We start from the raw sequence: 20,740 nt of genomic DNA on the forward strand, positions 1-20,740 counted from the left end.
TAAACCATTCTTTGAAAACATGTCTTCTTCTTCCTCTTCTTTTTTTTTTTTTTTTTTTCCTGTCTGTTGTGGGGCCTGAACTCTGGGCCTGGGCTGTCCCTCAGCTCTTCAGCTCAAGGCTAGCACTCTACCACTTGAGCCAAGCCACAGCACCACTTCCTGCTTTTTCTACTTATGTGGTGTTAGAGGAATCAAACCTGGGGCCTCGTGCATGCGAGGTAAGCACTCTACCACTGAGCCACCTTCCCAGTCCTGAAAACACTCTTAACAGTTTCTTAGACATCACTTTAAGAAAAGAAACAGCACCAGTGGCTCATACCTGTAATCCTAGTTACTCAGGAGGCTGAGATCTGAAGATTGAAGTTTGAAGCAAAAAAAAGACAAAAAGACAGTGCCTGTGGCTCATGCCTGTGTATTCTTTGCTGAGATCTGAAGATCACAGCTCAAAGCCAGACCTTGTAGAGAAAGTCCATTAGACTCTTATTTCCAATTAACCACACAAAGCTAGAAGCTGAACACTGGTGGCTCACGGCTATAATCTTAACTACTCGGGAGGCTAAGATCTGAGGATCACGGTTCTAAGCCAGCACAGGCTGTAAAGTCCATGAAACTTTTATATCTAGTAAGCACTGTGGTTCAAAGTGGTAATGCACTAGCCTTGAGCCCAAAAGCACAGGGACAGTTCCCAGGACTGGCACGAAAGAAAGAAGGAAAGAAAGCAAAAGCTGTGTGTTGTGGCTCAGTCCTGTAATTCTAGCTACTTGGGAGGCTGAGATCAGAGGCTCTGGGTTCAAGGCCAGAATCCATCAAATCCATGGCTGGGCTCTGTGACAGGAGCTTGTTATCCTGGTGGCAGGAAAAGCACAGTGGCTGGGCTTGTTGAGGCATTCCTGTTGCCCTCAGTGGCAGGGAAAGCACGAGTTAGGAGGATGATAGTATAGCGGGCTGCCAGACTAAGGCATATAAAGTCAGACACCCTACCTCAAGTTGCCATGGCAGTAAAGGAGCTAGAGGTGTGGCTCAAGTGGTAGAGCTCTTGGTGTAAGGCCCAATAATATTTACCCAACTCAGAGGAAAGGTGTATGGGTGTTTCATTCAATTCAAGATTCTTATTATTAACCAAAAAGTACCTTTTTTTTTGGTTTTGATGCCCATACTAGAGCTTGAACTCAAGGCCTGGGAGCTATCACTTTTTCACTCAATGCTGGTTCTCTCCTGTATGTGCCACAGCTCCACTAGGAACTTTTTGGTGGTTAATTGGGGAGATAAGAGCATCACAGACTTTTCCTTCCTGGGCTGTCTTTGACTCAAAAGCCTCAGATCTCAGCCTCTTGTGTAGCTGGGATTACAGATGTGAGCCACCGGCTCCTGTCTCCGACACTTTTATTTTTTTTGCTTTTATATCAACTTTATTCTCAGAGAGACCGGTGAGTTAACAAACATTCACATTGCCAACTGTTGTAGGAATTTTTTGTGTGTGTATGTTAATCGTGGGTCTTGAACTCTGGGCCTGGGCACTGTCCCTCAGCTCTTCAGCACAAGGCTAGTGATCCAGTTTTCTAGTGGTTAATTGGAGGTAAGAGTCTCACGGATGTTCCTGCCTGGGCTGTCTTTGAACCTCAGTCCTCAGATCGCAGCCTCCTGAGTAGTTAGGATTGCAGATGTGAGCCACCAGCACCCAGCTTCATATTCCTTCCTTCTTACATGTACCAAAATCTTACATCAGCAATGAGTTCTGGGTTGCAAAAGAGGATTTACTGTTTGCACCTGTCTGTCAGATGTTCTTAAGAACATTGAAAGCTTTTAAAATTGGAACTTCAGACTGAAGCTTGTTTCTTTAGAGGAGGAAAATATATATTTTTTTTTCTTAGCTGGAGTCATGACTCAAGTGCTAGAGTGCCGAGTTCAAACCTGAATGTGTTAACTTCCAGTGCAGGAAATGCAGGCTGTCCCTTTGATATCTCTGTTCCTTGTGAGGGAAGTGTCTTTTCTGGGTACCTGTGAAGTTTATTTCAAATTTGCCCCCTTTTTTCCCAAATTAAAGAGACAAATCTGGGCCTTTGTTTCTTTGTTACTTCCAGAATATGTTTTCTGCCCTCAGCTATCCAGTTGGTGGGTCTGTGTGGTCAAAGATTTGTTGATCAGATTGTGGTTAATATTAGAAGCTAATCTTTCCATCGAATAACTTGTTTTGAATAGCCCATGGTATGGCTTCTCTGAGCAAACTGCTGAAGTGAACTGAGCTGAAAAGCCTGTCTTTCCTGTTGCAAATTCAAGGAGGCATGGCACCTGAGTGACCAGCATGCTTGGTAGAGGGCACTAGGTTCAAAGTGCAGGCTGTGGAGAAGCAGGACTCATTTTAATCAGATTCTCACCCTTATCCAACCCTACCTCTACCACCTCCCCCCCACTACCATGATACTGTCTAGGCAAGAATGTTGTCCAGAATAGCTATGTACCTGGTTATCTGTACTGCGCTTGCCAGGGAGCAGTGCTGTCCAGAGGTCTAGGCCACCTCAATTCCAGGTACCCCAAGTTTCCATTCAGGCTGCCTGCTATGTCACACGGGCTGCCTGGTTAGCCAGCCCTACAATCCCTGTGAGGATCTACTTGTGCTACATCCTTTCCCCTTGTAACCAAAGCTAGAGTCTGGCTTTGCTGTGTTTTCTCCTCTTTGGCAATATTTGTCATCTGTTTACCTTGCTGCACAAAGGGGAATATGTAATAATATTTCTGGGGTAAAATGTTCTTTGTAATTAATGAGATGTATTGAGGAACTTTTATTGGGAGCCCTCCCAGCTTCATGGATGGATGGTTGCCCCAAATCTTCCCTTGCAGCCCACCTGGGTGGGGAAGCGCAGATCTGCTTCAGTCCCTGTTTATGTGTGGGGTCGTGTGGAAAGGTAACCACCATGGGGTTAGAATGTGTGTTGAAGATTTCTGTCTTGATGGACACTTCTGTGCCAGAAGGGCAGCTTCAACTGTTGATGATCATCATTGCCAACAGCATCAGAAACAGATGCCTGGAGCCCAGAGGCAGAGACACCAGGCCCCCCAAATCCCTCAAAGAGCCATGGTCAGTGCGTGGAGAGGATGTTTCCAGAGCTTGCAATTGAATGCTCTTCCCACTGCTTATTGTTAATAATAATGTTATGAATAGTGGACATGAAATGGGTAATGTGTATATTCTCTCCCTCCCCCCCCCCCCACATAAACCTTAGAGCCAGTTCTGTGAGTGTGGTCACGTAACTACATATGTTCATGTAAAGTACCTTGTTTTTCTTACACTGGTGCTGAGGCTTGAACTCAACCTGGGTGTTGTCCCCTTAGGTGTTTTTGCTCAAGGATGGCACTCTACCACTTGAGTCACAGTTCCACAGCTGCATGGCTAGCAGGGTATGAGAGGCTCACCAGACTTCACTGCCCTGGCTGACTTTGAACAGCAACCCTCAGATCCCAGCTTCTTGATTCTCAAGATGATAGGCATGAGACACTGGTGCCCATTTTAAGTATCTTTTTTTTTTTTTGAGCCTCTAGATTTTAGGAAGGAGGAGGTTGTGACTTGTCAGGAGTTGTGTACCTCTTCCAGGAGACACTAGTCTGCCTTGAGGTTTAGAATTTATGCCCAGTCCTAACAGCCACACCTTTGCCATGTCTCTCCCGCAGCAGAGACTAAGACTACAGCACAAGCTGGTGCTCTGTGCTCCCCTCCCCCAGTGACCTGTTAATCAGCCTCATTTAGAGCCTTGCACTCCTGCTCATGAGGCTACATGCAGCCCCCTCTAGCTAGAAGATCTTGTCCAGCATAATTAGGCAATTCATGTACTGATCTCTCACAGCGCCATCCTTCTCTTCCCCCTCCTCCAGTCCCTCACCAAGCTCAGGAAAATAAAGCTGCCTTCAATCACTTGCTTGACTAAGACCTCTCAGGCCAAGGCCTTTGAAGTAAAATTGCTCTTGGACAGAAGAGGAGCCAGCCCTGTAACAGCAGCTGAAATGGCTGCAGGGTTTCACATCTGTGTTGGTGCTGCCAGGCTAGGCAGGGCCTACACCATAGCAAATGAGGGACGCACCCCTGGGAAGTCAGAAACCTAGCAGCCACTGCCTGGGTTGAAGCCAGGCCTCCTGCACAATTGCCTCTATATTCCCCATCTGGTTTTCCTGCCCTGTCCTGGTGTTTTTAAATTGTGTGCATGCTTGATTGTTTGCAAGTTCTGTGGCTTGAACTTGGGGCCTGGGTGCTGTCCCTGAGCTTTTATGCTCCAAGCTAGTGTTCTACTACTTGAACCATGGCTCCACTTTGGCTTTTTGGTGTTTAATTGGAGATAAGAGTACTCACCAATTTTCCTGCTTGGGCTGGCTTCAAACCATGATCCTTAGATCTCAGCTTCCTTAGTTGCTAGGATTGCAGGCGTGAGCCACTGGCTGCTGGCACTCTGGGTTTTGTAACCAAGGGAACAGCAAACTGCAACAAGCAACCAGCTCCTTTTATGATCCTGGACAGTGTGTTTCCCTTTGAGCCTCCATGTTCTCCCTGCAAGGCCCTTAGCTGCACCATGGTTGTCAGGCACAAAGGTGGTGTGTGAAGGATGTGGGGTTCTCAGCACCTCAGATCCTCTCCTCATATTTAACCTGTTCCCTGGAGGGAAATCAGAAAGCAGCAATGGCTGCCTCTGAGGCCCATCCGAGGTTGGTTTGTGTCAGGAGGCTTTGCAGTGTCTTCTCAGCCATCCACAGCGTGGCACTGGCTCTCCATGTGAAGAGACACTTTAAAGCATGCTAGACTGTCTAGGATGTGTGCTACTTATATTTTTTTGAACTGGGAGCCAGTTCAAGCTGCACCTAAACAATCCCAGATGAATCAACCTAGTTCGTACTGGACTGACCTAGCTCCGAAGAGCAGGGCTCCGGTTAGATCACGTGGTCCCCTGGCTAGAGGCGAATGAATACAAGGATCCACTTGCAGATCCTCTGTGAGCAGGGCCCCTGAGCTCTCCCTGTTAAGGCACAAAACAGGGGCTTCATTGCTGTGACCCCAAAGCCCGGGCACCCCAACGGTGGGTCCTGCTATCTCATCCTGTGCATGTGACAGCATCCACTTGGCAGCCTCCCACTTACAGGGATCCAGCTCCTTCCCTGACTCCCGCCCCTCATCTGGCCTCTGTCTGAAATGGAAATGCTCTCTAATCCATACCTCCTCCCCACCGTGTTCTGTGGATGACATGTCTGGAGGACTCCCCACAGATGTGTTCTCTTGTCTGGTCCTCTCTTTTTCTCCTTGGTTCTAGCCAGCTAGTGCTGCAACAGGTAAGGGAGTTACTCCCAAGGGGCATTATTGCCATTTTAAGAATCTTCTGACATTTGGCGCATCACTTAGAGTCAGTTGTGCCATGCACTCTTTTGCTCTCCAGCCTTCTTAGATGTCAGATTTTTTTTTTGAAGCACAGCTTTTATTTCCCAGTGATTGGGGGGTGTGGGGTGTGTAGGGAGAGAAGCAGAGTGGTGGCTGAGTCGTTGTGTTTTTAAGTGTTTGAGGAAGAGAAAGCTTGTGCCCAGCCATGCGTGAGTGGTCAGTGCTGAGTGGTTTGGATTGAAATAGGACAGAGAAAGCAGAGCTCCAAGGCCTTTGTCCAATCTTCCCTTCAGTAGCCAGGCTCCATGCCAGGCCCCATACCCAGCCTCCTATAGCAGGCACGTGCCCCCCCCAGGACAGACAAGAGCCCCTTGTTGAGGAGGCTTTTTGTAAAGAGGAAAAGACTGTGCTTAAAACGTTCCTTGGTTATAAAGAAAGAAGCCTGGTGCAGAAGAGCTTTCGTTCTTTGCTCAGCCAGCACAGTGTACATTTGCTGCTGCCACCCCCTCTCCCCCATGCTAGCAGGCTCTGAGGCCCTTGAGGACCTTTTATTTGAGTCTTTGGGCCAGAAGCTGGAAGGATACGGGATGATGAAAGGTCACACAGTTGAGCACCTTGGCTTGGTGCATTTCGCACACCACCACTTTGTCTTCTCCCACTAGCTCAGGTGGGGCACCTGGCCTCCACACTGGAGCACAGAGCCCTCCTTTGGAGACAGAATTAGGAAACAGGAAGAAGCACTGTGATTGTGGTCAGAACTCAAGGATCAATCCAGCTCAGTGTACAGAAAGCCGAAGGATGGGTGGAGACATGCCTAGGAGAATCCTGGGCCGTGGCCAGCCCTGTCCACGGTGACCCAAAGATCCATAGACATTCCATTGTCATTTCCCAACCAGGACTTATTCTGCCAGCACCTCCCAGGACTGGGGCTTCACGCAGCATTCCTGTTGGGCAGCAGTCGACTCACCCTGTGGTCTCCTCCGTGTCTCCTGGAGGACTTTGGTCAGCCTCATTTTCATTCCCTCTTTTTGCAGCTTTGAGCCAACTGGATGGGGCCTGAAACATTTGGAAGCAGAGGGCTCAGGAGTGGGGTGGGCCCTCAGTGAACCACCTGAGCCAACGCATCTTCCTCCTCCTGCTTACCACATTGTACCCCACCTTCCAGAATGTCACCCCATGCTGAGCACCAGACAAGCTGTATTGCAAATTATAGCTGCCCTGGTTCCAAGCTGCCAAACTAGACCCTGTATCCACTCCTGCCTCCTGCCTTTTCCACTTCCAGCTGGGGGAGCTTATCAAGGTAGAATTTCATACTGGACTTGAAGGAACAAGCCAAGTGTGTGGTCCCCATGTCTCAGCCTTTTCCCACCTGGGGATGGGATGAGGGTCCCAATCCCTGAAGGACTGCATGTCTCAGTTACTATAGAAGCCAAGATCTTTTCCATAATGAAATGCAGTCCTGTGACTGCGGACAGAGTGGGAGGCATAGAGCAGGTGCTCACTGAAAATACTGGACACGGGCTGGGAATGTGGCTCAGTGGTAGAGTGCTTGCCTCGCATGCATGAAGCCCTGGGTTTGTTTCCTCAGCACCACATACACAGAAAAAGCTGGAAGCAGGCTGTGCCCAGGCCCTGAGTTCAAGCCCCAGGACTGACAAATACATAATAAATAAAAAAATACTCTTCACCTTCGAAGGCCCTGTCACCACTACCACCTTGCTCACCCCTTTCACCAGTTCACTTTCCCCAGTGACACCCACGGGGTGAAAGTGGTCCCGGGGTGGCCTGCCGCGCCCCCACCCCTGGACCCCCCCAGCTAGAGCCTGCCTAGGCGGCGGTGCCCGGGAGACAGGTGCGCGTGCGGGCAGTGGGCTCCGGTAACCTCCGGGGAGGAGCGGGTTCGAGTCTCCGCGCAGTGTGACCTTGGGCAGGGCCTTTCCCCGGCCGGGTCCAACCCCGCCTCCGCGGCCCCTTCCTGCTCGGGGCCCTCTCGTCCGCCGCGTCGTCCACTTCTCCACCCGAGCAGGGTATTCGGGGTCCTGGGAGCAGCGGGGCCGCCGGCCGCGGGGCGAGGGTCGGTGCCGGCCTCGCCGGGACGCCACCCCGGCGCCTCGACGCGAGCCGAGCGGCCCCCGCCCCTGGCGCCCCGGGTCCCAGAAGTTGTCCCGACCCTCGGAACGGCGCCCGGGCGCCGCCGCCGCCGCCGCGTGGCCCCGAACGGTCCCCTCCCCCCAACCCCGCTGTCTGGTCCTCAGTTTCCCCGCCTGCAGGATGGGGGCGCAGGGCGGGGGCCTCCCCGCCGCTCCCGCGCCCGCGGCCCCGGCTCCGCAGTGGGGGGGGGGGGGGGGCGGCGCCGGGAAAGGAGCGCCCGGCGGTCACGTGACCTCCCCCCCTCCCCCGAACTGCGGCGGCGGCGGCGGCGGCGGCGGCGGCGGCGAGCGCGTCGGTCCCGGCAGAGCTGCAGCGGCCGCCGCGGGCACCGGGTGCCGAGCCCAGGACGCGCCCGCCCGGGCCTGCGGTGAGTGCGCCGGGCCCCGCGGGGAGGAAGGGGCCGAGGTGTGGGGCTGCGCTCGGCCGCCACCCCGCGCGCGCCTGGGGAGACCGGGGGGCGCGGGATGGGCGCCGCCCGCTGGACGGCGTCGCCGCGGCAGGCGGCTGGGGGGACCCGGGGGTCGGGGTGGGGGGCTCGGCACGGGCCGGGGCTGGGGTCCGGGGGGCCTGGGGCCCGGGCCCGGGGTGGACGCCCTGTCTCCCGCCCTCCCCAAGGAGGGGCGCCTCGGGTTGCAGAGCAGCCGGCCTAGCGCCCGGGAGGCGCCGCGTCCTCAGCCAGGGGAAGCGGGTCCTGGGGTCCAGCGCCCCTGCGTCGTCGGCAGGGTGGGGACGTCCGTGCTCCCCGGGGACAGAGCGCACCCCCCCCCCAGCCCTGTCCCTGACCCGCGTCGGGGGCAGGGTGTGCGCGCGCACACACGCACACACACATACACACGCACACACACCCGTGCACACATACACGTCAGACCGTCGGGCCACCCTCATCCCCTCCCCTGGCTCGGCAGGGTCTAAGGTGGGGATACACAGGGCAGTCCCGGTGCCCCTTGCGCCCTTTGGGGCCGCCCTTGGATGCCTGGGCACGGGGAAGAAACCTGTGCACCCTCACACACCCGAACCCACACACGCACAGACTCTGGAGGCCAATGACCCCCGCCTCCACCCCTCGTGATATGGCTCCCACCAATACTTGACCCCGAAGTCCCTGCCGGGGTCTAGCCCAGGCCTGAGGTTAGTCAGGAAGGTCACCCCACCCCTGGCTTGGCACATGGACATTTATCCCTGTCCTTCAAAGTCAGGAGGGTCAGACCCCTGGAGGCCCACAGGAGGGCCACGAAGGGAAACCTTGCCAGGCCAGGTGGGAGCAGCAGAGAAGGTCAAAGAGGAATGAGATGGAGAAGGGTCCCTTTCTTGTGAGGGATGCTCCGTCCCTGCCTTGGCTCGTGTGACCCTTTCCTCAGGGAGAGTAAAGGTGAAGGGGGGTGGTGCTGAGTTTCCTAGGTAATGACATGGAACTTGGGCCAAAGATGCTCTTGAATGTTGTCAAGGCTGGCACGAGGTGGGGCTTATAGAAGCTGAGCGTGATCATCAGACCGCTCTGGGCCCTGCAGGACCACAGGCCTGCTCAAGGGTCCTCTGGCAGTTGAAGGCAGGATCTAGTCAAGGGTAGGTTTGCCTTGTGGCCTTGGAAAAGATTCCAGAGTCATGATTGACCCCTCACCCCCTCCAGCATTTCAAAATGAGGCTGAGGGTTTGTATCGGAAACAGGTGAGACCCAAAGAGGCCGAGCAACTGTGAGCTTACTGGGCTGTCTTCTGGTGGGGCTGCAAGCCCAGATGCCTGCCTCCTGATCCAGGGTAGAGATCCTGCGGGGTGCTCGCAGGGATGTGTCCCCCTGTTCCCACCTTGTGGGGGGGTGGGGCATCTAGGTACCTCAGGATGTAGGTGGGCTGGGTTGAGGAGGATGTCTAGACTGTGCCTGCTCAGTTGTCCCTTCCCACAGCCATGATGTGTCCCCCCTTGGCTCTTTCCATTCACTGCCTCCTCCCTTCCTCAAGATGCCTGTCTGGCAGGGCCTCAGGAGAACCCCCCCCTCCTTCTTTACCTCCCTTCCAAACGTACCCCAAAACACAGAAGAACGATTCCTCTAGCCTCCTTAGTGTTTGGAGGGCATTTGGTCTCAGGCCCCCCAGTAGTGTCTGAACGGTGCCATGAGAGCCTGCCCTTCACCTCCCACCCCTGCACCGCTGTCAAGTTCCAAGGCAGAGAGGCCTTCGAAGACTCCAGGGGCAAGTCTGTCTCCCACGCCACCTGTCTGTCTGCAAGGCCTTTGTCCCGGCTGTCAGAGGCTGCCGAGCAGCCGCACAGGCTGCGCAAACAACCACGACCCGAGCACAGCCAGACACAGATGCAGACACAGCCTGACTCACAAGTACCCTGGGCCCCGCACACAGGAACACACAGGCACGCCCCAGCCAAGACCCCTACCCCTCCATGCCTGTCACCACGGAGGGACATGCCATCCAGATCCCACCCCTAGGCACACACAGGCCCAGTAGTCTCTATGTCCTCCTCCCACGTCCACACAACAGGAAAGAGCAGGTGGAAGCCCACATGCTTATCCGTGAACCTGGCAAAGGTGCTCAGACATCACCCACACCCAGGCCATCCCGGGCGCTCACGAGCGCATCGCCTCAGCTTCCTGTGTGTGGGAGGTGGCGGCTTCATTACCCCAGGGGTGCCACAGGCCCCTCTGAATGCCCCCAGCAAAGCCTCATCTCATTCCTTCTGTTCTGCTTCTGGTGATCCCACTGTGGCCAGGACACTGCCTGATGCTCCTCCCTCACTGGCCTTTCCCCCTGTCCCCACACATTGGAGGGCTTCTGCCCCAAGCTCCCCCCCCCAAGGCTACGTCCACAGGTTCCCCCGCAAGGCAAGGGTGGCTCCCTGTCCTTCATCACTCAACTAGACATTGGACTGGATCCTGCTTTCTAATTTGCGGCCCAGCAGGGATGGGGCCAGTTGGTATGAATGGTGGGGGAACTCCTTGGAGATCTCTGCTCACCTTCTGGCAGAGCCTCTGTCAGGCAGGGCCCTGGTGCCTTGGCTGTGCCTCCCGGAGATTGGCACCTCTGGGAAGTCACTGAGCAAGGCCTCCTCTGTCAGGCACAGGGTGGAGATGAGGCGTTCAGGGCAGATGGATGCTAGGTCAGAGCAGGGATGGCTCTGGACTCCATGCTCTAGTCTAGGTCCCTCATCCAAGATAAACGAGAATGCTGATTCTCCATCCAAGCCTGTTTCTGCCTCTGTAGCCAGGGGCAGATGGTTCACCATCTCTGGACCCAGCTCTAGCTCTGGGAAGCAGCTGAGCCTGGCTGGGGAGGAGGAAAGTTGAAGGTGTGACCATAGGAAAAGGAGTCTCTGCAGGGCAGTGTGGCGTGCAGGGCACCCACCGGCCAAGGCCTACATTAGATCAGGAGGAGTTGTTAGGCCTGGGACCCCAGGAGAGTTGGCCCCAGGAGAATGGGGACTCCAGGATAGCGGGCTACCCTTGTAGATTACCCTTGTAGATTACATGTGTGTGGCTATTTTTTTTTCCTCAGAGAAAGTGCTCTATTTTTAGGGCTGAAAGACTGGCACTTGCAAGCAATGACTCAGAGAAGGAGAAGCAGAGGGGTGCCAGTAGAGAGACACCCCCAAACAAGGGATTCCACTGGGATGATAGCCTTATCTGGGCAGGACAGTCCATGAGATTGGCAATCTGGTTCATCTCCGGTTAACTAGCAAAAAGTTGGGCTGGTGGCGTGGTTCCACTGGTAGAGTGCCTGCCTAACAAGAAGGAGGTCCTGAGTTCAAACCCTAGTACACAGAGAGAGAGAGAGAGAGAGACAGACAGACAGACAGACAGACAGACAGAGAGACAGAGAAGAGACAGAGAAGAGACAGAGAAGAGACAGAGAGAGGGGTAGGAAGATTAAGGGTTCTAGGCCATCCAAGACTACATAGACCCTTTCTCAAAAAAAAAAAAAATCCAAGACTAATCTGTGTTACTGTGTGACTGCGTGACTTTAGTCACATACCCTCTCTGTGCTTCACAGAATAGGGTAATAATGCACAACCATTTTGCTTCCCTACCAGGGAGCGTTGTTCATAAGGATTAAATATAATGCCTAGGAGCTGCTTTGAAAAACAGAGCTGCACTCAGAAACAGAAAGTTGGTACCAGGGCTTGAACTCAGGGCCTCATGCCCTTGCTTGGCTTTTTACAGTCCCTGCTGGTGCCCTATCACTTGAGCCATGCCTCTGGTTCAGCTTTGCTACTAGTTAATTGGATATAAAAATTTCTAACTTTTTGCCCTAGGCTGGCTTCAAATTGTGACCCTCAGGTCTCAATTTCCTTTTTTTTGGGGGGGGGGGGTCCTATCGTGGGGCCTGAACTCTGGGGCCTGGGCGCTGTCCCTCAGCTCTTCAGCTCAAGGCTAGCGCTCTACCACTTGAGCCACAGCACCACTTCCGGCTTTTTTCTTATGTGGTGCTGAGGAATCGAACCCAGGGCCTCAAGCATGCAAGGCAAGTGCTCTACCACTGAGCCACCTTCCCAGCCCTCAGGTCTCAACTTTCTGAGTAGCTAGGATTATAGGTGTGAGCCACTGGGGCCTGGCTAAAAACTTCACAATGAGAGAGAAAAAAAAAGCCTTTTCTTCAATGTTTTGTGATAAGAGGGATCTTTTTCTGTGACTTTGCATTTCCAAGTCATTTGGCAGTTGGATCATTCCTCCCTTGGGGGTATCGGTGGCATATAGTAGGTGTTCAATAAATGGTAATGTGACTGGTCACCAGTAGCACTGTGAGGATGGGAGCAAAGGCATTCTTGGTGGCATGGCTGGCTTTGGCCTGGGTGGCAACTGGAAGACGGCCGTTGGCACTGGTTGGGTTTCAGTGAAAGGTGTGCCCGGTGGTGAGCTGAATGAACCACTTTGCTCTTGGTCATGAATGCCAGGCTGAGGAGTTTGCATGTCCCCCAGAGTCTCTGGAGGAACCAGCTGAGCCTTCTGACAGGCCTTGGGGTACATGGCCAGGCCCTTCCACAGAAGCAGGAAGCAGCCTGACACTGTTCTCTGTCCTGCCTCTGCTGGGCAAGATGGCCCTATCAGTGCCCGTCTCCCTGAGCTCATTTCCCTGGACGTCAGCCTCTTCCATTCTTGGGGCTGGAAGGGGAGCAGGGCTGTAGACCAGCAGGGCACCAGTGTGCTGTGTTGCCTGGACCCTGGGTTGCTGTCCATGCAGGGTCCTCAGATCTCAGCCTCCTGAGTAGCTAGGATTACAGGCCTGAGCCACTGGCGCCTGGGTAATACTTCATTTCTTCTGGCCTGTCCCACTAGCTGGGGCATGGCTTGGCTTCTGAGCCTGCCTGTTGTTGTTTGTGGGGGGAGGGGGCAGGGTGCCAGGGCTGTCTTTGCCATGGGGTTGTGGGAGCCGCAGTGTTCTGGTCTCTGGGGGGATTGGGGCGCTTCTTGTAACTACCTGTTCCCAGCTCCCCTGAGACGCCGGTGTTATTGGCAAGGCACCAGGGGAACAGGAGTGAGGATCAGACACCTGAGCCACCCCGAGGCTGCGACCTCCTCCAGGCCATGCCGCCCTCGGCTGCTGGGGGAAACAGAGAGGTAGAGGTGAGCTGGAGGCCCAGCTTTGGGTCAGCTCCTGAGCTCTGGGAGCAGAAGATGCGCCATCCACACTCAGAGGAGAGCCGGCTCCTCAGTCAGGGCTGACATGACTGATGGAGGACATCTGAGGGGCCATGGCCCTGCCATGAGCTCAGGCCAGGCCAGCAGAGCACTCCTGATGTCTCGTTCTTAACTGGGCCACGAGGGGCTGAAGATAGGCACCCCTCTATCTCTTCCCCAACCCTGGGGAAGGAAGAGAATCCAGAGAGAGAGCACCTTCCTCTGGAGGAGTGCTGCAGGCTCTGCGCCCGCTCTGAGGGCAGGTGAAGCATAGCAGCAGCCGAAGCTCTGGGCAGCTGGGCTCCGACCTTGCTCGCTCACGCCTGCCTTCCACCTGACAGCCCAGGCTGCAGGCTCAGGGCTAGGCAGAGCCTTGGGGTTAGAGACTTCACCTGTCCCAGCCGCCAGGCCCACAGCCCCTCTAGCTGGAGATGTAAAAGCATCTGTGACAGGTGGTCTTTGTAGGGCAGAGAGACCTGCCCTGTGCTCGCTGCCCTGTTTCCCAGCCCTACCCCCCCGCTCTTCCTCCCCCATCAATCCTGCCCTGTCAGTCAGGACGGGAGCTGCACAGCTGCCTGAGGATTCTGGGAAGATTCTGGCAGGGGGAGAAGCAGAAAAGAGGCCGAGCCATAGAACCCAGGCAGGACATCGGTCACAGTGTGTGCTGAGCCTCATGCAACTGCAGGTACTGACTCGGGCTTTCATACTTGCTCAGCTTGCTGGCTTTGCTGGTGCTCTCACTTGAGGCATGCTTCCAGCCTGGTTTTTTGCTGGTTATTTTTGGAGATGAGAGTTTCATGGACTTTTTAGTTAGTGGTTGTTCCAGGTTGGCTTGGTCTCAATCCTCTGGATCTCAGCCTGCTGAATGGCTAGGATCCCAGGCATGAATAACTGGTACCTGGCCCTCATTTACCTCCCAGTGTGTGGTTGCTGTTCTTAGCTCAGAGAGGTTGAGTAGCCTGTCTAAGGTCACCCAGCTGGTGAGACTGAGATTTGAATGAAGGTAGTGTGGACTCCACAGTTAACCACTTTGGTGCATTGTATGCAGAATGGAGGGAGAGATGTAAAGTCAAGGGCTGGGTTCTTCCCAGGGAAATGGAAGCCCTTCTGGCCAGGGCCTGCCATGGTCCAGGGGTCTGGGATGCCCCAGGAAGCCGTTGGCTCTATTAACTTTTCCCATCAGTCCATCACTGGCAGCCTGGAGATGTGTGCGAGGGGTCTCATGATGGGGTGAAAGCCAGGTTCCTGTGGGCACTCCAGAACCCCAGCTGATGCTTGCCCTGCCCTCTCTGGGACCTCTCAAGCTAGCCCTCCCCCCTCCCCTGATTCAGGGTGCACCCCTGAGCCACCTGGGGCATGAGTGGCACGGTGGGCTCCGGGGAGAGGCCTGGGCTGGAACATGGCGTCAGGTCAGCTGGGCATGCTCAGGCCATGTCTGGTTTTCTTTTTAGAACTGGTTTCCTCAGACACCTGAAGCCTGCCAGCCCCCAGGGCTCGGCACACACAGAGGCCGCCCAGATGCGAAAGCCCTTTGTGAATTGCTGTGTGGGGCATAATCGTCCTAATTATTATCTACAAAATGAGGGGGTTGGCCCCATCAGCTCTGTGGGCTCCCTTCCAGCTCTGGTGCTGAGGATTTCTTGAGGATTTCCAAGCTGGATGTTCACACAGACAGAGGTTGCCAGGAGGAAGTAGGGTTGGAGGCAACTTGTGCCAGACCTTCCCTTACACATCCTCTTCTCCCATCGCAGCCTGGGGTCCCAGGTGCCCAGAGATAGGCTATGGGGAGTGCTAGGGGAAGGGCTGCAGGGAGCTGGGTGTGAACACAGCCCCAGTGTTTAAGGGTCACCTTTGTGCTTTCCCTAGATAATTCCTGCCTGCTGTCCCAAGGGGAAGGAAGTCCTACAAAGGCAGTGAGAAGGATCCTTGGGGAGCCACCATTATTGGCAAGGAAACCAGCCCCAGAGAGGGCAGGGACCTGCCTACAGTCACATCGTGAGTCTCTGTGGAGCTCAGCTTCAGACTCAGATCTTGGACTTAGTTTGCGGTTTTATTAGCTCATGTACAGTCACAGTGTTAAACAACCACCCTCCATCCTCATTTTTTTTTGAGAAAAATTGCTTCATGTATCCCAGCCTAACCTTGAATTTGCAATCCTCCTGCCTCAGTCTCCTAAGTGCTGTGATTACAGGTATGTGTCACCATGCCCGGCTGATAGTCCTCATTCATAAATGCCTCTTGTATCATGGATGAACACTTTACACGGAGTCCTAAATCAATCCTACAAGATAAGTGAAGTTATGATTACCATCATCTCCTTTAACAAATGGAGAAACTGAGGCTTTGGGAGATAATGGAAATGGCTCTAAGTCACCAGCCCGGGTTGGAAAACCCAAGTCATTTAATTCCAAATCCACATGGTTCTCAAGCCCTATGTGTTGAATGATGGGATTCAAATTGATTTTGTCTTTCTTTTTGTTCATAGCCAACCTAAAGAATCATTCATTCATCCACTGAACACTTGTGAAGTGTGTGGGTGGAGGGTCAGCCATTAGGCAGGGAGGGGGGACACAACTCTGCCCCCACCCAAGGTGGCTGCCTCTCTCCTGTCCTCAGTCTGGCCACAGACTAGCTTTTGCGATTCCTTTCTCTGCCCCTTGTGCTTGCCCCTGGCATACGGTCTAGCCTTAAGGAGAGATGGTGGGATAAGGAGAGATAGCCCAGGCTCTGAGGATGTCTGGCCCGGGCAGCCTCTGGGTAGGAGCAGCGCCAGGACACTGTTGGAAGTGCTTTCTCCTTGGCTGGAGCTTCCGTAGAGCAACTCTGAGGCATGAGCCTCCACCTAGGGACCTCGCTTTCCTGATCTGTGAAATGGGGAGGACCATGGGCCCTAATTTACGAAGCGGATGAACGTCAGTTCTAGGCACGAGGCCTTGGTAACCAGTAGTTGTTGTGGTTCCTGGGCTGGAATGCCAGCCTCAGTTTCCCTCCAGTCACAGCAGATATACAGCTCTTTCGCGATGGGGTCACAGAGGTTCCAAAGAGGCGTAGGTGAGGCTCTGAGAGCCCGTGGGAGACGGCAGGGGGAACGCGCAGGGGAGGGAGAGGGGCGGCGGAGCAGGTGGCGCCTTTGTGCGCGCAGGTGTGCCATTGTGGGCCGGGAGAGGAGCGGCGCTGGTACCGGAGAGAGGGGGGGAGGACAGGCTCCGGGGCCGCCCCTGAGCAGAGCCAGCGAAGGAGGGCAGGAGGGTGGAGGCCGGGATGCGGGGCGCCTGCTGGGGCGCTGGGGGGTCCTTACCCCGCCCTGCGGGCGCGGTCCCGGGGCGCTGTCCCTGGTCCTGGATTGTCCGGCTCTGGCCTGCAGTTCCTGTGATGACCAGTTGAGGGCGCCAGGGACCGCTCTGGCACCCAGGCGGGTTCAGTTCACGTTTTATAGCCTTTATTTTCCTGTAATGACATTTCTCAATAGTAAGCCACCCTACACCCTTAGTTTAGAAAGAAACCCGGCATGCGGATGCAAGAAAAGCAAAGTCTCCGTACTTGTCTAGTTGAACATATGGGCCTGATTGCACCACAGGAGCTTCTGAAGTGACCAAATGTTTGCACTTGTTTACAAAAGACCTTTAGAATCGAGAGCAGAAAGTCATATTGCTGCACCTGACCTCTCTCTCTCAGCATGGCTCCAGGAGTTACACCTATGAAAAATGTATTACGGATGAAAGCTAGAGATGTAGCCGCTCTGTGATAGAGGGCATGCCTTAGATGCTTGGGACCTCGAGTTCCATTCCCAGCACTAAAAACAAGGCAAGGGCTAGGGGATATTTGGAGCACAAGTCTTCCTTGAGTAAGATTCTCACTGTCATAGCTTTCCTGGTTCCTATGCTCTGACGGATTGTACTGACCACAGTAACCTCAGAGCAAATCCACTGTCTTGCTGGGTGTTGGTGGCTCATGACTAATCTTAGCTACTCAGGAGGCTGAGATCTGAGGATCTCAGTTCGAAGCCAGCCAGGGCAAACAAACCTGAGAGACTCTTACCTCCAATGAACCAGCAAAAAGCAAGAAGTGGATGTATGGTCTATCAATAGAGTATTGGCCTTGAGCAGAAAAGTTAAAGGGATAGCACCTAGGCCCTGAATTCAAACCCTGGTACTAGCACAAAGGAAATAAAAGAGAAAAACACCCTACAGTATTTCCCTCAGTGCTTACGGGACAAAGCAACCTCAGCCATTGAGAACTGCTAATAAGGGCTGAGGAGGGGTTCACAGGGTCCCCGGCTGGCTGGCTGAGAGGAAGAGGCTATCTAGACGAACTTTTCCTCCCCTGTCTTGTAGATAAACTGGCAGAGACAAGAATGGGAAGGGGATGTGTGAGGAATCAGCGAGTGGCCAGCAGAGCCAGGGTATACGCAGCTCTCCTGACCCTTAGCACAGGGCTCAGGCAACTTGTGTCTGGAGTGGCACTGATGCTTTTGCCCAACCATTCTTTTTTTTTTTTTTTTGGTCGGTTGTGAGGCTTGAACTCTGGGCCTGAGCACTGTCCCTCAGCTCTTCATCTCAAGGGTAGCACTCTACCACTTGAGCCACAGCACCACTTCCAGTTTTCTGGTGGTTTATTGGAGGTAAGAGTCTCATGGAAGCCGGGTGCTGGTGGCTCACACCTGTAATCCTAGCTACTCAGGAGGCTGAGATCTGAGGATCACGGTTCAAAGCCAGCCCAGGCAGGAGAGACCGTGAGACTCCTATCTCCTATAAACCACCAGAAAACCGGAAGTGGCACTGTAGCTCAAGTGGTAGAGCGCTCGCCTTGAGCTGAAGAGCTGAGGGACAGCGCCCAGGCCCAGAGTTCAAGCCCCATGACCGACAAAAAAAAAAAAAAAAAAAAAAAGAGTCTCATGGACTTTCCTGCCCAGGCTGGCTTTGAACCTCAATCCTCAGACCTCAGCCTCCTGACTAGCTAGGATCACAGGCATGAGCCACCGGCACCCTGACCAACCGTTCTTGAAAATGGGCAGGGAGGCAGGGGAGGGAGGCCGGCTGGATCCCAGCCTGTTCTGGGGTCAATGGCCTTTGCCTCCCCTCTTGTTCTCCTTGGGGCTGCAGCAATTCTGCATCTCTCTGATCTCCCAAAGGGCAACCCTCTCTTCTACTTCACTTTTACCCAATCAGGAGCTCTGACATCCTGTGCAGAGACACTGTCACCTGGGTGCTGTGTGTGAGATGTGCACGTGCGTGCGTGTGCACGTGTCTCCCTAGGCACGATGTGATCTGAGCAACAAGCTGGAATTACTGTGTGTGTGTATCTGTGCTCTTCTATCACAGGTGACTGGGAGGTGAGCGTGCATGGAATGAAGACTTTGGGTATGAGCCTCATTTGACCTTAGCATCTGTGTGTGTGTGTGTGTGTGTGTGTGTGTGTGTGTGTGTGTGTGTGTGTGTGTGTGTGTGTGTGTGTGTGTGTGTGTGTGTTTCATTCGTATGAATCAGCCATATGCAGGTTGACGTTCCCATGAGTGGTATACATGCATTTGGTCTTTTTTGTTTTTTTACAGCACGGGGGGGTAGTACCCAGGGTATTGTGCACATGCTGAGCAAGCACTCTATCACCGAGCAGCAGCACCAGACTTATATGCATTTCATCTTTTTTTTTTTTTTTGCCAGTCCTGGGGCTTGAACTCAGGGCCTGGGCACTGTCTGTGAGCTGCTTTTGCTCAAAGCTAGCATTCTACCACTTGAGCCACAGTGCCACTTCTGGCTTTTTCTGTGTATGTGGTACTGAGGAATCAAACCCAGGGCTTCATGCATGCTAGGCAAACACTATTATTACTAAGCCACCTCCCCAGCCATGCATTTGATCTTGATGTGGTCTCTAGGTGTAAGGTAGACATTTGTGCTATGCAGTGAATAAGGGCAAGTGCGTGTGTGAGCGCTGACAGTGAGTAGCAGGTGGGCCTAGAGATCCTCCAGAGACTGTGTCTGGTTTGTTCTTCCCCTGATGCCAGTGCCTGAACCAGGCTGTTGGCACGGAGGTACTCAATATGTGTTTGTTGAAGGATGAATGGAAGGAAGGAAGAGAGGAAGGAAGGGAGGCTGAGAGGCAGGGAGGGAAGGAGCGAAGGAGGGAGTTTGTACACTTGGGTCCATCTCCAGAAAGGGTGTTGCTCCCAGGGCCCCTTGAGGCATCCAGTCTATGTGGAGACCAGAGCTAGGCCCCAGGGACACTTACTCTGGTTATACTGGCTGGGTAGATTGTCCTGACGGGGACATTTGGAATCGGTAGGGTCCTCAGGAGCACCTTAGTAGGGTGGGACAAGAACCAAGGTAGGGAATGGCTGAGCCGGTAACCTCACCAGGCAGCTGCCCAGGGAGAGGTGCATGTTGAGCCAGATTCCTCCATTCCTAGAGCCTGGAAAAGCCCCAGAAGGCCACTCCACTAGCACACGCAGAGTTGGCAGCTCCTGGGCTGGGTGGGTATGGCTTGGCTAGAAAGGCCAAGGGCTAAGTAAGGTTGATGACGCCAGGAGCTGGTGGAGGAGTGTCTCAAGGCAAGTGCATTTTTCCATTGTTCCATCTTTAGCCCAGCAAAGTGAGAGTGGGTGTTTAACAAATGAGCAAATTGAGGTCCAGAGAGGAAAAGTGATTCATGCAAAGCCATGCAGGAGCCACCAGGACCAAGGGACCAGGGTGGGAAGCCTAGGATTGCCCAGTCTCACCAGGACCAAGGGACCAGGGCGGGAAGCCTAGGATTGCCCAGTCTCACCAGGACCAAGGCCAGGGCGGGAAGCCTAGGATTGCCCAGTCTCACCAGGACCAAGGGACCAGGGCGGGAAGCCTAGGATTGCCCAGTCTCACCAGGACCAAGGGACCAGGGCGGGAAGCCTAGGATTGCCCAGTCTCCTGCCGAGGAAGCCTCAGGTCAATATCTTATGTGGGAATGACTTCAGGAGAGAAGGAGGTTTGGGGGGGATCCTGGCAAAAGTGGGAGCTTGGAGCCCAGGCCTGAGATCCTCCCAGGGCCTGTCCCTCCCTCTGTCCTTGCTGGCGGGGGTGCAGGCAGGTGGACGGGACTCCCAGAGCTGGGGGAGAGGGAAAGTGAACTTAGAAAGGGAACTCAACCCTCTACCCCGCCTACTTCACACAGTCTGGCACATAATGAGGCTGAAAATCTAGGGGGCCTCGAACGGGAAGTCTTCTAGAGAGATGCCTGGACCTGCAGGCAGTTGGGCCCTATTCTCTCTCTCTCTCTCTCTCTCTCTCTCTCTCTCTCTCTCTCTCTCTCTCACACACACACACACACACACACACACACACACACACACACACACACACACACACACACACACACACACACACACACACACACACACACACACACACACACACACGAGGCTGGAGTAAGGGAAGGAAGAGCTCTGCCTTGTCCCTGAAAGCAGCAACCAGTTTCTTAGTGCTTTGGCTGGGCTGGGGGAGTGAGCTCCTCTCCCCAGGAGGCCGGGTCTGTGGGGTGTCATGTGTACAGGGCACTAAGCCAGACCCGTCACAATGATGTCCTGCTCTGGAGATGTCCTTTATTCTGTGTCTGCTGTTGTCTGTCTTGCTCACTTACAGATCTGCCTC

At 54.2% G+C, this 20,740-nt stretch overlaps 1 protein-coding gene across 3 annotated transcripts in view; it reads left to right on the forward strand.

Annotated features, from left to right (window-relative positions):
• The first annotated feature begins 7,789 nt into the window (after window positions 1-7,789).
• Window positions 7,790-20,740, forward strand: part of Rap1gap (RAP1 GTPase activating protein) — a 61,232-nt gene continuing 48,281 nt past the window's right edge. Inside the window, exon 1 of one of the 3 annotated variants that reach the window (XM_070037705.1) lies at window positions 7,790-7,871. The gene's annotated coding sequence lies outside the window, so the exon portion shown is untranslated. The remainder of the gene's footprint in view (window positions 7,872-20,740) is intronic. The other 2 variants (XM_070037708.1, XM_070037706.1) reach the window with 2 other exon arrangements.

Source organism: Dipodomys merriami, unplaced genomic scaffold, assembly GCF_024711535.1.
Source record: "Dipodomys merriami isolate MVZ:Mamm:240054 unplaced genomic scaffold, mDipMer1.0.p SCAF_28, whole genome shotgun sequence".
Lineage (NCBI taxonomy): Eukaryota > Metazoa > Chordata > Mammalia > Rodentia > Heteromyidae > Dipodomys > Dipodomys merriami.